Raw genomic sequence first — 12,853 nt, 5'->3', positions numbered from 1 at the left:
GGTATGTTGCAAGTACTTGATTTGTGTACATAAAAATGGGGAATATGGAACAGAAGACAGAGAAAGGCAATAATGCTTGTTCCAGCCTTGCAATAAAACTCAAACCCTTTGAAAATACATTCTCAAAGTCATTACAGATAGATGCTCTCTCTGTAGCATCCTAGTTATAATCTCCTCCTTAAAGAACTTTGGAGCCAAGTTATATACTTAAAGATTGCCCTCAGCTCACATAGTATTGAACAAGCCAGGGCTGGTTTAAGCAGTGTGCTTGTCTGTTTAGTTTCTTGCTAAGTCATTTAGAATGAAGCTAGTTCAATAAATATGAAGTGAGACAAAATAAAGGAAATGATGAAATTCCTTTATTTGGAATTTTCCTGTGCTCTATTTTTTAAGAAAAAACTTGACCCACTTTGAAAAAAAATAAAAACCTCATTGATTTAACTTTTATGGACTGAGGTATAATACTAACTGAAGTTTTTTTTTTTTATTTTTTAATTTTTTTTATTTTGAGACAGAGTCTCAAGCTGTCGCCCTGTTTAGAGTGCTGTGACATCACAGATCACAGCAACTTCAAACTCTTGGGCTTAAGTGATTCTCTTGCCTCAGCCTCCCAAATAGCTGGGACTACAGGGACTACAGCTGGGACTATCTGGCTATCTGTTGTTGTTGTTGTTGTTGCAGTTTTCATTGTTGTTTAGCTGTCCTGGGTCAGATTCAAACCTACTAGCCTCGGTGTATGTGGCCGGCGCCCTACTCACTGAGCTACGGGGCACCGGCCTAACTAAAATTCTTAAGAATGTTTTTTTCAGTAAAATATCTTCAGACTGAGAAAAACTGGAATTAAAACTAAGCAGGGTAAAATAATGGTAGCTCATTTAATTGAATCTGTTATTGGTGATTTATAGTCTTATGAATAGAAACTCATCTTCTATCAGAATTGACTTCCTTCTAAATGATTATAAAAAAAATATCTAGCAATCCCAAATTGGCAAGAGAAGTTATTATTTTAGTGTTGTAGAGGGTGGAGAGAAGGAATTTGTTTGATAATTTTAATTTGAGGTTGACAGCAATTAAATTCGTCTGGGTGCCTATGAAATAGCATAGATTGTATAAGTTTCTACCACAGGAAATCAATACCATTCTTTCCTACCCTTGCCCTTTACTCCACCTTTTGGTTTACTTTTTAATAACCTTTCCCTGCCTGAGAGTTTCCTTCTTTTACTTTCAGCAGCATAGAAGTCATGCAGATCTTTGATGATGGTATTGGAAAAAAGCTTTAAAAAAATAAAGAAAAAGAAAACAGCCTTGGTCTGAAGTTTAAGCAAAAATACTCTGGAGGTAAACAGAGACACCTGGCCCGCACGGCCAACACTGTCACTAATGAGGCTAAGACATTGGACAAAACACTCAACCTCTCCCCAAATGGGAATAAAGATAATTCCAACTTCATAAAGTTGCAGATAGAATTCAGTGAGTTGAATTTGTAAAGCAATTTTGAACAGCGAGGGTAGTGCCTGACACATTGGAATTGCTTATAAAAGCACGGGAATGTTTATTATCACTTTCAAGAGACCAAATGAGCACACTCTTCCTTAATAACACTGTAACCTCTAAGCTACCTTGAGTCTTTATTTTAGAAGGTAGATACATGTAATTTTCTATTTTTTGCTGAGGTTATAATTACGTATAAAAATACACTTGATTGTTCCGTATGATTAGGATACATAATAATCAAATATGTGTGGCATATAAGGACGGTACCCCCCAAAAGTATGCACGTGTTAAGAAAAGAAGAAAACCTATTAAATTGGTAATACTCGAGTCACATTCAACCTCCGCCATTACAAGAGGTGCTCAATGTGACTTGTCTTCATCTTTTCTTATTGGTATAGGTAGTATATTGAGTATTACAATTTTAATACAGTTTTCTCCCTTTCTTAAAATGTGCATACTTTCTTTAGCTTATTAATGCCCCAAATGATCTATATTTCAATGTCGCTAACCTCAACAAAGAATAGAACACTACCACCCTAGAAAATCCATGGAAGGGCATACTGTAAGTGCTCTTTCTTATGACTTCTTTTAGCTCAATATAGTAATGTTTTGTAATTCATCTATATTGTTGCAGATATTGGTTCCTTTTTTTTGGCCCTTCTTGGAGTATTCTATTCTGCAAATATATCACAGTTTGTTTACCAGTTTTCTTGTTGTTGGACATTTTGGGTCATTTTCTGTGTTTGTAACTTATGTTAGAGAACTTCAATCAAAATGGGATGGAATGCATAATTTTGTATTAGTTGGTTTTATCCCGTACCTTAGATGTTCACAGGCATCCTGTCTTTTATATGAAGTGGGCAATAAGAATCTAACACATTTAGATTGTAGGCTTCAGAATGGAACCTTAAATTTAGATTCCCAAATGGTTCATGTATAGCCTTAGATTCCTAGGATTCTTTGTTGCTGCCTCCTACTAGGTTGGCTGACTGCTGGCAGAAAAACATTGTTGTATTTGTCCGGAGTAGAACTTCCCTGTAATATGCTGTCAAAGCACTTAAATGAACACAAAGTTGCTGCTTCTCAAGTTTATTCACTGGACTATAAACTGTTGTTATACAGGCACCTGTTTGGTAATAAATATCATCTGTGTGACAGAATTTGACCTTAAGACTCGTTTTCACTGCAAAGAGACAAATAGACCTCACAGGTTGCCAAGGACTGAAAATTACTTTTAGTTACTGAAAAAAGTCATGATAATTTTGAATGACTTTTGGCTCAGTATAGATTGGCTCAATACAAAAATAATAAAAATCAGGAAATTTAACTGTAAAACAGAATCATTATAAAGAAAATCCCATTTTTTCCATTGACCCAAACATCTTTTCATGGTACTAGGTGAATTTTTTATTTTTTATTTTTTTTGTAGTTTTTGGCTGGGGCTGGGTTTGAACCTGCCACGTCCAGTGTATTGGGGCCGGTGCCCTACTCCTTTGAGCCACAGGCACCACCCTAGGTGAAAATTTTTCTCTTGCCAGGGCTTATAGTTTATACTAACAAATGAAAATAAAATTTAGCTTCCCATTTCCAATTCAGAGGACTCCAGTTGAGTCACAATCAATATGTATCCAGAAAGGCTCCCATCTTGCAGATGCACTTATAGGTCTGAACTTCTGATCCCAAAACTCTTGTCTATATTCATGCACTTGTTTCTTCATTTCCTGCACAAAGAACGTCTTGAGAGTTATTTTAATTCTACTGTATGTTTAAAATCATGCCCGTTAGATGGTTTGGGTTTTTTTGGTTTTAGATATTTTACTTGCTTGTTCATATTTTTGTTATTTTTATTTTTAAAAAATTTTTTTTTGAGTCTTTAAGAACCAGTGAGTTTGTTGGCTGAATTATGTAGGGCAGCGTTCACCAGTACCGTCACTATCTTTCTTTCAAATGAAAGTTTGCCATTCATGTTGACCTCACTTCCTAATGACCTCATTCACACCAAAATTGGAACTGGAAGCTGAGGCCCAGATTTTTCTCTGATTCAGTTTCCTGTGTTCTGAAAGAAATTCCTTTTCCTATATTAAGTGTCATTCTTCTTTTGTTAAGACTTAAGTGGTGTTAAGGTAAATTCTCATGTTATCCTCTAATGCCAACTTGAGCTTTTTAGAATATTGGGAGAGTTCCCATAAACGAATTGTTCCCACAATTTCCTAGCATCACTCATTGCTCTTATTTCACAGATGAAAACACAAAAACACATCCTTTTGTGAATAACAATCATAAATGCTTTCCCAAGGTCAGGAATATTTGTGTCAGGAAAGCCCTAGTTCACCAAAGAACAGGATGTTTTGACAAACTTGATATATTGAGAATTATCATATTTACCAGGCAATGTGTCCAAATGTTGGCTCAATGATTCACAATTGTAAAAATGAAGAATTATATTACTAGGGGGAAAAAGGAAGACTTTATGTCTAAACATTTTTAAGATTGTGTCCATAGGTCTATTTCTGCTTTAACTTTATTTTTCTGTTTTAATTTTGCTTTTGACGTTCATCTTTTTACTGCATTTTAAAAATGTCAATAATTTAGGAGGTAGAAGTCTTTTTTTTATTACATGCATGTATTGTATGGTGGTGAAATCTGGGCTTTCAGTACACTCATCACCCAAACAGTGCACATGGTACCTGAGAGATAGTTTTTCATCCCTCACTCTCTTCCCACCCTCCATTCTTCCAAGTCTCTGGTGTCCGTTATACCCCTCATGACCATGCCTAGCCATAGCTTAGCTACCACTTATAAACAAGAACCTGTGGCATCTGCTTTCTCATTTATGAGTTACTTCATTAGGATAATGGCCTGCAGTTCCAACCACATCACTGCAAGAGACATTATTTCATTCTTTTTTATGCCTGGGTAGTATTACTTGGGATATGCCCACCACATTTCTTTTATTTCCTCATTAGTTGATGGGCACTTAGGTTGATTTTTTCATCTTTACAATTATAAATTATTCTGGGATAAACATAGGAATACAGGTGTCTTTTTGATATAATGACTTCTTCTCTTCTGGGTACTTAGATTCTTGGATTAGATGGTCAATTTACTTTTAGCTCTTTGAGAAAATTCTATATTGCTTTCCAGAGAGGTTGTACTAATTTTAGTACTGTTTTAGTATGAATAAGTGTTTCCTTTTCACAACATCCATGCAAAATATCTATATATTGATACACAGTTAATTTTTAAATGATGGCCATTCTGACTGTGGTAATGTGGCATCCCATTGTGGTTTTTAATTTGAGTTTCCCTGATCATTAGTGATGTGGAGCATATTTCCATATGTTTTTTGATCATTTGTCTAACTTCTTTTGGAAAATGTCTGTGCATGGCATTAGCCTGCTTTTTAATGGAGTTTTTTTTTCTTTCTGATTTGTTTTTAGTTGTTTGTAGATTCTGGGTATTAGTCCCTTGTCAGATGCATAGTTAGAATATACTTTTACCATTATGTAGGTTGTCCCTTTACTCTGTTAATTATTTCTTTTGCTGCATGGAAGGGTTTTTAGTTTAATTAAGTCGCATTTACTTATTTAATTTTGTTTTTGTCACATTTGCTTTTGGGATCTTAACCATAAATTCTTTGCAATGTCCAGAAGAGTTTTTCCTAGGTTTTATTCTAGAATTTTATGATTTTAGGTCTTATATTTAAGTCTTTAATTCACCTTGAGTTAATTTTTGTATATGGTGGGAGATAGAGATTTTTTTTTTTTAACATAACTGTATAACTTTTGTATGCCACTTATTGACTAGCATGCCCTTTCCCTGTTGTATGCATTTGTAAGTACATGACTTTATTTTAGGGTTCTCTGTTCTATTCCATTGACCTATGTGTCTACTTTTATACTACTACTATGCTGGTTTGGTTATTATAGCTTTATGAAAATGAAGAATTATTTTATTAGGGGGAAGAAATGAAGACTTTATGCCTAAATAATCAGAAGGTGGATAATGTGATGTATAGATGAAACACCTATGTGCCTCTGGCCAAAAATGTCATTTGAGAGAGAGCAGTGAAAAGACTTTGTGCAGGCACACTTGTGAGAAACTGAGGCAGAATCTCATATGACCAGGTTGGTTGTGGGCCTAACATGACCAAGGCTTTGGCTAGAACAGCATTTCCAGACTGCATTAAGGAATTAAGGTTGACTTTATAAGGCCAATGAAAAAGCCCTTTGGAAAACTGGCCAGACACCTATCAGTAACCTTTCCTGATCTGTGGTAAGTGACAAAGGTTGCTTGCTGATGGGTCCAGGATTGGAGTAACCCTTTTTCCTATCTGTGGTGTGTGACAAAGGTCATTTACTGACGGGTCTGAGAATGAAAATGTACTGGGGCACCCCAAGGGAAGAGGAATTTACCCAATGGTAAACATATCTAATGGCACAGATGAAACCTGGGCTCATGAAAGGCTTTTGAGAAGTCCAGCCTGAGAATTCCTTATAAAAGACTCCAGCAAAACCACCCTGACTTAAGGCCTACATGGGAGCAGAGGTTTGCACACAAATTCCTGTATGCCCAAGAAGTTTCTCTATGCTTTGCTTAAAGATTCAAAGTAACAGCCTCCAAACGGCAAGGTCAGCAAGGGCAGGTATTCAATCTACCTAGTTCCTCCATAGCCTCAGGTTTCATCAGATAAGAACAAAGAAAGTAATAATTGACAACATGTTCTTCATTAAGTTATGTTAAACTGGGTTATGTTGAAAGGGTTATGCTTAAAGGTATATGTTGGGTGGATTATCAGATTACCAGGGAGGAGCTACTTATAGAGCTGGTGGTCATAGATTTTTAAATGAATTAATGAAGTCATTGATTTCCCCATGTGCATGTGCAGAGGGATTGTAATGAATGTTAATGAGATCATAGCTATATAATGCGCATTCACAAGATTGCCTGTATAAACCAACAGCAAATAAGGCTCTCTATTTTGCCTGCGCGAGCAGATCGTCACCTTTATTTAAAACACAATTTCAATAAGTATGCTTATTCTTTGCGACATTGCTTTTCCATGAGACCCTTACAGCAATAGTGATGCCTCCAGATTTTTTCTTTTTGTTTAGGATTGCTCTGGCTATTCAGGTTTGTTTTGGTTCTATGTGAATTTTAGGATTGTGTTTTCCTAATTTTGTGAAAAATGATGTTGGTATTTTTTTTTTTTTTTTTTTGGCCAGGGCTGGGCTCAAACATACCACCTCTGGCATATAGGGCTGGCGCCCTACTCCTTTGAGCCACAGGGCCGCCCTATGATGTTGGAATTTATTTTGGTAGACTTTTCATCAAAGTTGTAGATTGCTTTGTGATCATTTTAATATTGATTCTTGTAACCTATGAGCCTGGGATAGTATGTTTTTCCATTTGTATATGCCGTCTCAGATTCACTTCCTTAGTGTTTTATAGTTCTATTTATGGAGATCTTTCATATCCTTTGTTAAGTATATTCCTGGGTTATTTTGTGGTTGTGTGGTGTTGTTTTGGTTTGTTATTTTTGTTTTGCTGTTATTGTAAATAGGATTGAATTCTTGATTTGATTCTCAGTTTGGTCATTATTGTTATTGGTGTATAAAAATCCTACTGCTTCTCATATGTTGGTTTTATTACCTAATATTTACTGCATTCATTTACTAAATCTAGAAGTCTTTAGCAGCGTTTTGTCTTTTATCTTGAAGTTTACTACCATCACCTATAAAATTTCTGGTCTTCATTACTGACTGGAATATTATGCTTGTCACTTTTTAGTTGGCTTTATTAATCAAGTAGTTAATTTATTAATTTACTTATTTGTTGTGTGGAGGCAGGATATAATCCTTTGCCCTCAGCCAAAAGCTGATCCTGATCTAAAGAAATTTTCCTCAGAGTCTAGGTCACTTAGTTTGCATATCTTACAGGTTTACATAAGTGTGTCATCACATTTTTAACAATTTGTAGGTATTCTGTGAATAAAAATCAATTCAGGTCTCTTTTTCCTCTATAAAGTCATATACATAAATATATATATATATTTGACAAAAATATTAAGTGTGTACATATGGTTCTTATTATTATACAATAATTTATCTTTCAAAGTGAAAAGAAAACCAGGAAGTTGCATGCAATTGACGTGATTATGACATCATTGCTCATGATACACAGAACAGACTCCTTGAAAACATTTGAATTTTTCACAATTCCAATTCTGGCTCAGATACCTGGGTCTTATAGACTTTCAAGGTTGACTCATGAGTGACTCAGATTCAGAACACTTTAGCCTACAAAGATTGAGCCCCACAGTCTTGGGAGTCAAACAGTTGTCTAAGATACAGCTGAGATATCCTATGTGTGTTCCTTAGAAGTCTGAGATTTGGTTATTTCCTTTATAAGTCTTATAAAGACCCAATAGTCTAATGTATGTGCAAACTAATATGTTAGGTAAGATGGAGTAAAAATCATAGCTCTAATTATTCTGAGAATAACAATAAAGCAGAAATTATAGAAAAAAGCATGTTGCTAGGAGGCTTATATAATTTATATAAGCAAAATTATATTAGCCAAATAATATTTAGAAATTCAGTCTAATCTATTATGCAAATTTTAAATGAGTCAGGCTATGATAATAGAATGCTCCCATTTGCACAAGGTGAATATATCTGCCACACAGATGGAGACAGAGGAAGGGCATCCTTAATATAAAATCAGCATTATCAGTCATTCATTTTGGGTCACTCAGGACTCTTTCTCACTGATGCCTGTTTCAGTTACTGTGAAAGAAGGTCAAGGCATTTTCCCGAGTGTGCTCCATCACCTGAGTGTATTTGTTTCAGTTATATTAAGACTTTCAGTCTAGGCATGTCTTGCTGGTCTCTGAAATATGTTGTACAATAGTTGGACCCATTTTTGGGAAAATAAACATTTCTCTTAACATTTACATGCTTATGTAGGTAGAATACTCAGGATGACAATTATGTTTTCTACTACTCACATACCAAAAAAGTATAAAGACTAAAGAGTACATATGAGTGTTCTTAAATCCCCTTAATCCACAGCCACGTAAGCAGGAAGGAGTAGCATGGTTAAGCAGTGGGTGGGTGAGGAGGTGAGTAGGGATTAGGGTAACAGCAGAGAGTTAAATATTTGTTGACACTGGGGTAGACCTTCTACAATAGCATGAACACTTAAAATAAAAATAAGGTACTTATCTAATGATTGTTTGCCCAAATCTTTTTCTTATGAAAGTAGAAGGCAGAATATACAATATTATTCAGTTTTTGAGTTTTCTTCTTAAGTTGCCCTTTATTAACTCTTCTTACACATCCAGAAGACGACCAACAATGGCACAAATGATCTTGCTAATGGCAAATGTGTTTAATGACCAATTTACCAAACTTCTATTTTTAAACTAGTTTTGATGGACTTTTTTTTTTTTGAAACAGTCTCACTTTGTTGCCCTCTGTAGAGTACGTGATGTCATAGCTCACAGCAACTTCATTCTCTTGGGCTTAAGTGATTCTCTTGTCTCAACCTCCCAAGTAGCTGGGACTATAGGCATCTGCCACAGAGTACTAGGATTATAGGCATGAGCCACTGTACTTGGCTGTGGACAGCTTTTAATTTTTACCTTCATAGTGATAAAACAAAGAATCTTTAATACATTTTTGTCCGTGCTTCTTGCTGCTTGCAACTAGAGAATGAGGGGATGAGAGGTAGAAATAAAAAAGATGTGAGACATAGGAAAATATTTCATATGATTAATTGCTGAGCATAAAAATACCTGTGAATATACTACTTTGCATGAGGAGAGTATGTTGATGAGAATTTTTCACATATAGTCAATGAAGATACATTCTTCAATACTTGCTGGGATAGGAAGAGTTGTAACAACTGTCCCCTTGCAAGATTAATAATATATTCTTAAAAACTAAAGGATGCTCCAGTTATACTTTTCTCACCCTCTGCACTGTGTTTCTTTTCTACCCCTTTCACTTGCCCTTTTCAGTCCTCACTCCTCTGCTCTTTCTTTCCTCAGCTGCCTCCTCTCTTTGTGTTGCAGCTGAAGCTAGAACAATGGTAAGTGTTACAGAAACAAACTAAACATTCCCTAAAATGCTACAATGAGGACAAAATCAAAACCCATGAACCATAACTAAGTAGTCTAAAAGTGTAAGTAAATTTGAGGAATTAGACTTTCAGCTAATTGGCTTTAGGCAAAATGCACACTCAACAAATTGACTTCTGGTAGGTTTACCTAGCCTGTGTGTTCTGAGAAGAGGTAGAGTGGTAAAAGCGTGGAGCATGGAAGTGATTAGTTGTTCATATATAAATTGCTTTGGGAATATATAGTGAATGTAGTTCTATGCAAGAAAAGGTAACCTGATTCATCTAATCATCAGCCTAGAAATACAGGTGTCATGGTTGTGTCCAGCACTGATAATTTATTGCACCTCAATATTTTTGTGATCACTGGGAACCTCGCCAATTTTATTGAATATTGAAAATGAGAAGAATGAGCCTAGAAGTTTATGTGAAATATATGATCAAAATAATTTTTAAAGTAATTGACAACAAGTGTCTAATACTATGCTCATCATATTTTTAATTATGAAACATCAAATGATTTTTGCTAAGTGCTGCTTGTTGAAATCCTAATGCCATAGTTCAGTTTCAAAGAGTTACCATATGTTGAGTGCCTTGTTTAGCTCTCTCATTTAACTATGACCACAACTCTATAAGGGATACACCATTGTTATGCCAAGTTTACAAATGAAAACTGACTGTTAGTGAAGTTAAGTAATTTGCTCATAGTCCTCCTGCTAGTAGGTTAGTATTTAGAATTTGTTTTTGTTTTGTTTTGTTTTGTTTTGAGACAGAGTCTCGCTCTGGCACCCTGAGTAGAGTCCTGTGGCGTCATAGCTCACAGCAACCTCAACCTCTTGGGCTCACACGATTGTCTTGCCTCAGTTTTTCTATTTTTAGTGGAGATGGAGTCTCACTCTTACTCATGCTGGTCTTGAACTTCTGAGCACAGCAATCCATCTGCCTCAGCCTCCTAGAGTGCTAAGATTACAGGCATGAGCCACTGCACCCGGCCAGTATTTAAAATTTGAATTAAGTAGCATCATTCAATATAGACCAGCATTGTCCAATAAAAACATAACACGAGCCAGACATGTAATATTACATTATCTAGGAGCCATATTTAAAAGTTAAAAGAAAGAAATTGATTAATTTCTACAGTATATTTGTTCATCTCAATGTAGCCAAAACACTCCAATTTCAACTTGAAATCTATAAAAAGGTAAATGATATATTTTGTTCTTTTTTCATATTAAATCTTCAAAATCAAGCGTGCAGCCTATACTTCCAGCACAACACATCTCAGTTCACACTGGCCACATTTGAAACACTCAGTGGCCACATATGTAGTAAGTGGCTGTTGTATTGGACAATGCATGTCTAGACCCATAGGTGTCACCTAAAAGCTTCTTAGAAATGCAGATTCTCAGGTCCCACCCATTTCTACTGAATCATAATTTTCATTTTAACTAGATGAACGGGGACTTCTGTGTAATCAAGAACACTGTGCTCTTCACCACTTCGTGCACTGATGGCTCAGGGTATTCACTTGCTACTCATTCCACAATATCATTTTGATGTATAAAGATACAAGGCAACCCTCTGCAGGTTAAGACTGTGGGCAGTGGTACACTATGAAAAGTACATCCGCTTTGGGATAGGTAGTTTACTCACCATATCTCATCAGTGCTTACAATTAACCACACTAAGTCTTAATGCCTGCATCTGTAGTTAGAATATTACATCCATATCAGTTGCCAATTAAATATCATTCCTTCCTTCCTCAGTTACAGCCCCTCAGGTTTTAGATGAGAGCATTGTCTCCAGAAATAAAAGTGCTTTTCTCAGTCTTCCTGGGACTAAGTTCTTATTAATCAGATGCTAACCTAAGTATCTTAAGGTTTCTGACAGAGTGAAGAATTATAGTCCCTTTCTTTCCCTTCTTTGTTTTTTCTCTCTTTCAGCCTTGAATATAAACATGATAGCTGGAAACCCAGCAGCTACATTAAACCATGAGGTGTGGTCTTAATGATAGAAGATGCATACTAGGATGGTAATGCACAAAGGCAGAGTGCTCCCAAATTCCTGGCTACAGGAGAGCCTCAATACAAACGTAATTGCATCTGTCATATTTTAATTTTTTTTTGTGAGAAAAAAAACTCTACCTTCTTTAAGACACGTTGGGTTTTCTGTTACCCAAGTACACAATTGAACCTAAATCTGTTACATCCACCCAGAATGTTTGTGTACAGATTAAATAAGTTAATATATGTACAGAGCCTTAATAGGCCCTAAATAAGCATTTTAATAAACAAAAGTACTGGCACACAAAGAGCTCAAAATGGTAGGTAGAAAATATTGCTTTATTTTATAGTAAACATTTTCAATAAACATTTACCTGGCATGCCATGAATTACTTTTTGCCTTGGGCATATACTTACAAACTCTGACCTACTAACACCAATAACAGATTAATGTAGCTAGTTCTGAATGTGTTTATGTCCCTGTGAGATTCTTTCTTCATATTAGTTATCAGAAACTGTTAGTGGCAATGATGCCTCTTAGTCAAATCTGCTCTATTGAATTGCTTTAAAGATTTTTTTTTTTTTTTTGCAATATCTACTGCCTTAGCGATACTGTTCCAGATCAGAATACATTGGACTCACCCCCTCAGCATTGCTTCTAGTCATTTAGAGGGAATGTGTCTATATTTCAACGATCCTTAGCCATAGAACACAGAAGGAGAAACTTTGTTTAGCCACGTTTATCATCTGTCTATGTATTTTGAGTTGAAGAAGAGAACTAGAACAGAATCTACACCTCGATGTAGGAAATCATGAGTTAAGGTTTTAGGTTATGGAGGAAGCTTAAGTTAAGTTTATCTAACCATCTTCTTTATAGATGAGGAAACTGAGACCCTCAGATGAGAAAGGGCTCATTTATGTCCATGAGAAGCAGCTTGTGAGGAGTGGAGCTGGCAGTAGGACAGCTTCCCTGCTTCCTGATGCAATGCACTTTCCCGTACCCTAACCTATAATTACATTATTATGTAAAAACATACACGCACACATACATGCATAAGGGAGCATGCCTAGTCCTAAACTAGGCAGTAAAATGCAGCTTAACAAAGTGCTTTCCCAAACGCAATCATATTTTACTCTTTCATGAACTCTGAGAAATATGCATTCTTTCCCCTCTGTCAGATAAGGAAGCTAACACATAGAAATTTAAATTATAATTGAGGGTTGTCACACACTGT

The sequence above is a fragment of the Otolemur garnettii genome, unplaced genomic scaffold (genome assembly GCF_000181295.1).
Source record: "Otolemur garnettii isolate 467f Iridium unplaced genomic scaffold, OtoGar3 scaffold00002, whole genome shotgun sequence".
In the NCBI taxonomy this organism is placed as follows: domain Eukaryota; kingdom Metazoa; phylum Chordata; class Mammalia; order Primates; family Galagidae; genus Otolemur; species Otolemur garnettii.
This window is presented reverse-complemented; position numbering follows the sequence as displayed.